This window comes from Cupressus sempervirens, chromosome 2 (assembly GCF_028749045.1).
Source record: "Cupressus sempervirens isolate cs-2001-9-10 chromosome 2, ASM2874904v1, whole genome shotgun sequence".
NCBI lineage: Eukaryota > Viridiplantae > Streptophyta > Pinopsida > Cupressales > Cupressaceae > Cupressus > Cupressus sempervirens.
Genome location: NC_143119.1, coordinates 248,347,816 through 248,351,704, shown reverse-complemented (window position 1 = coordinate 248,351,704; position 3,889 = coordinate 248,347,816). Strand labels below are relative to the sequence as shown.

Genomic DNA, 3,889 nt, shown 5'->3' with positions numbered 1-3,889 from the left:
AGTTAATTTTCATTCAATGTTGATTCCAATAGTTGTAGAAATACAATCGTCAAATCTTGTAATGATTTATCATTTAGTTTCTATGAAGTTTTGTGCTTCATTGCTCATGAATAATGCCAATTATCATGTCTGATGACCTGCATGATCAATAGATGTATTTGGGGTAGTTTGATCATGATATCATGTATTTTTCTCTTAACACTCGCAATGCCACTTTTTAGCCCCTTGATGCTTATGCAGAGAGTTCATATAAGAATAAGCTTTCTTTGATGAGATCAACTAATTATGGAGGTTTAAGAAAAATAATGGATTGATTCCTCTTTCAACTGTTATTTTAAGAAACAAGAACTACCAAGAGGTATTTCATTTTCCTTTCTTGTATACTTGTGTCTTGTTCTTGTACCCACCCTTTTAAAAATATTATAATATGGAGCATTATAAATGCATAGGGGAATATTGTGAATCAAGTGTCAAAGTTGCATCTATTTCCTTGAATGCTTTCATGGATTGCAACCTAATGGTAATTTTCTCTAGATCAATCTAGTTAAGCAAGCTACTGTAATCTCAAATCTTGAGCTAGAGAAGGCTACAAAGTGGGTCTCGAGTTAGAAAGACTAGCATACCATCAAATATCAAGCATGGAATTTTGAACACCACCAAGTATCTCCGTGAGACATTATGATTGCCTAAGGGTGATTCCCACAATAAATGGCCCATGAGCTAAAAACTTTTGAAAAATGTTTCCCTTCTCGTCCATGTACAAGTGGTCATGGTTATAGCCATAATGTCCATTTAACCTCATGGATCCCCTTAACATCAATCTGGTGGCAGGTCTCTACTACCATTTTGGGCTTCGCATATACACGACATTATGAAGTTTTTCCAATTTCACTTATTCATAGAACTCTTATTGATCAAGAAGAAGAATGAAATGGAAGACCCTATCATAGATTTGAAACTTAGTCTTTATGACCAGGACCTCTCAAATGGTTAGATAAGCCTCTCTTAATAATTAGCCCCTTTTGGCATGTGATAATATGACTTTCTTTCGATATTATTTTATCTATGTTTTATGTGAATGATGTGTCATATTCTTAACCTTCTAATATAACACATTACTCATCATAAACAACTCAAACTTGTCTATAAATTAACAAAAGAACATTTTATTTAATACGAGTTATATTCTTGTAATTTTAATTTTATTTATATTAATCATTAAAATTATAAATTTAATCAAATTCATAATTAGAAATTACTCAAACATATTATTTTTGATTTAAAATGATATTTCACTATTTTTACAGATTCTGTATTAAACCACATCAGATGCATTTCTCGAGCAAACACAATTGATTATATGTTTCACATAATATTATATTCCTCTCCATCATATAATCCAAGACGCTAGAAACCATGAGAAGGAAATTGTATACAACAATGTTTCTAATGAGGACTTGAATTGCTTTTGCTAATATAAAATAAAATAATGTGGTAACGACCATAACTCTTCAAATCATATGGCAAATGTTTCCCTGTATATGATGTAAGTGAAGAAACAAAACAAGATGACAGAGAAAAGGCGACAAGGAGCTGTCCGAATAATCGTGAATATGACATCAGGAACTAAAAGCTGGGTATAATTAAAATGAAAAAAAAAAAAGAATCCGTTGGCTATAATTACGACACAGAACAAAATATTCGACCACACTTTTCCGCCCAATTTCTGCTGTTCTAATCAAGAGACGTCTTTTTCGACAGCTCGTTCGGATATTTGCCCCAAAAAGCAACACGGCAGGAGCTTATCTAATCCCTAAAACTCTGATCTCAAGTCAAGAAATCCCTCTTTGGAAAACAGAGCTTTAAACAGAGAATTTATAAGATAGTGCAGGCATTGGGATTTTCATCACTGACATAACTGTAATTACTATAAGGTGCCTGAACATAAACAATTTTCGGGGTTTCTGGTTTTTTCTCGTCCTTTTTCACGTCTTTCTTCTCATCCTTCTTCTCGTCTTTTTCTCCTCCTTGGCAGGACCCACGCTGAGCAGATCTGCGTGGCCGAATTCGACTTTCCTCAGCCTTGCGGCAACAGAAACAGGGTCTGCTTCGCCAATTACAGTGATCTTGTTTTCTTTCATGTCCACTGCAACTGAATCCACCCCTGCAATGTGAATTTCCATTCGTCAAATTAGGGCTAGGGTTAGGGTTTGAAAGAAAACAAGAGAAGCAGTCACTATAAATACCTTCGACCGCTGCAACGACCTTGAAAGCCTTTCTCTTGCTTTTCTCGTCGTCGATCGTCACTTTTAACACAATTTTCTGCAAATTTTGAACAAAGGTTCAGATTTGAACATGGATTCGGGAACATAGATCACATTTATCTAAGTGAGAAGTAGAACGTACCTTCATTTTAGAATCTTTGGAGAAGGATTTTGCTCACAGAAATGGGCGAGGCTCTCCCTCTTCTCTGCTGCATAACTTTTGGGATCCCTATTAAGAAATCCCAAGACTGGGGAGTACAATGATTCTGGTGTATGGGAGATGAATAAATAGAATTCATAGCGAGAATTTTGCTCTCCTTCGCGGAAACCCCTAATTCAAAATTAATGGTTCCTGGCTTGACTCGGCTCGGCTCAACAGCGTGTGAGCAGAAAAGACACGCCATCATTTACTAATACAATGTTTTTAGTAGTCATATTTCTCATCCCGATTCCCAATTCGTCGTGGCTGGATGCGCGATTCCCCATATATCTCTTGCCCGATTCCCCATATACCTCATGCATCGTCGTACAGAAGTCACCGTCAGCGCCCATAAAAATGTCAGAGAGTCTCGACAACTGTCCCTGTCTTACAATTAATAAAAGAATTTATTTCAAAGTTTTCGTTAAACTTACTTAGGCTGGGGTCCCATGGGCACCCGCTTGCGTAAAAATAGAGCGGGTGCCGCTGAGCTTTTTTAGGAACATTTAAAGGGGAGCGGTCTCATGGGCATGACATTTAAATTTGCTTTAAAAAATTAGATCCTAAATTGAAAGAAATATTAAAAATATTAAATATAAAGCCCAAGCCCCCCATGGAACCCAGGGTTAGTCTTTTTAATATTTACCTTACTTTTATATTCTACGATTTCTCATTCATTCCTATTTAAGTTTGACCAATTTGCATAATTTAATTTATCGAATATTTTAATAATTTCATTGAAAATCAATTATTTCAATTATGAAGATTTCTTCTTAATTATGGTAAATTTATTTTGACAATTTGTTTATTTGTTTATTATTATAGTTATTATTTACTATTGTAGGTTTCTTGAATTGGATTTCAAGAATTTGAAGATTGAAAAATTAAATTTTTTCTTTGAAGTGAGATTTTAATGGTTAAGATTATTTAAACACTTTTTACTTATTTAGTATTGCAATTTTTAATTTAAATTTCATTTCTCAATTATGATTTTCATAAGAGCTATTGATTTATATTTATTAAAAAATTAATTTAAATTAAATATTTATTTTTATTTATTAATGCTGATAGGCATTCTACAATGGCAGAATGGGTGTGGGTGTAGAGTGGGACGGTTTGAACGTGTTTATGTTAACTTTTATTCTTCAAGGTTAAATTTGACAACCATCTACATGTCAAAATTTAAATCTTATTATAAATAAAATATACTTTTAAAAATAATTTAATAAATATGATATAAAATATTTGTTTAAATTATAATATTTGGAGAAATAATCCTTTTTTTTTAGAAAAAAAAAAAAAAAAAAATCAAGTTTGTAAAAAATTAAATAAATGGAGATAAAAGAAGTATAAATAATTTTAGATGTAGTGAATTAAATTATAATTATTTTGTAGTAAATATCTATTAGCATTTATGTAGATAGAT

General features: G+C 32.6%; 1 pseudogene across 1 annotated transcript; it reads right to left on the bottom strand.

Moving 5' to 3' along the window:
* Window positions 1–1,441: 1,441 nt before the first annotated feature.
* On the bottom strand, window positions 1,442–2,727 carry LOC149571979 (heavy metal-associated isoprenylated plant protein 39-like; annotated as a pseudogene). Its single transcript, XR_016358833.1, has 3 exons — window positions 2,407–2,727; window positions 2,247–2,322; window positions 1,442–2,164 (listed from the first exon to the last, which is right to left on the bottom strand). The product of XR_016358833.1 is annotated as a heavy metal-associated isoprenylated plant protein 39-like (transcript).
* Window positions 2,728–3,889: the final 1,162 nt, after the last annotated feature.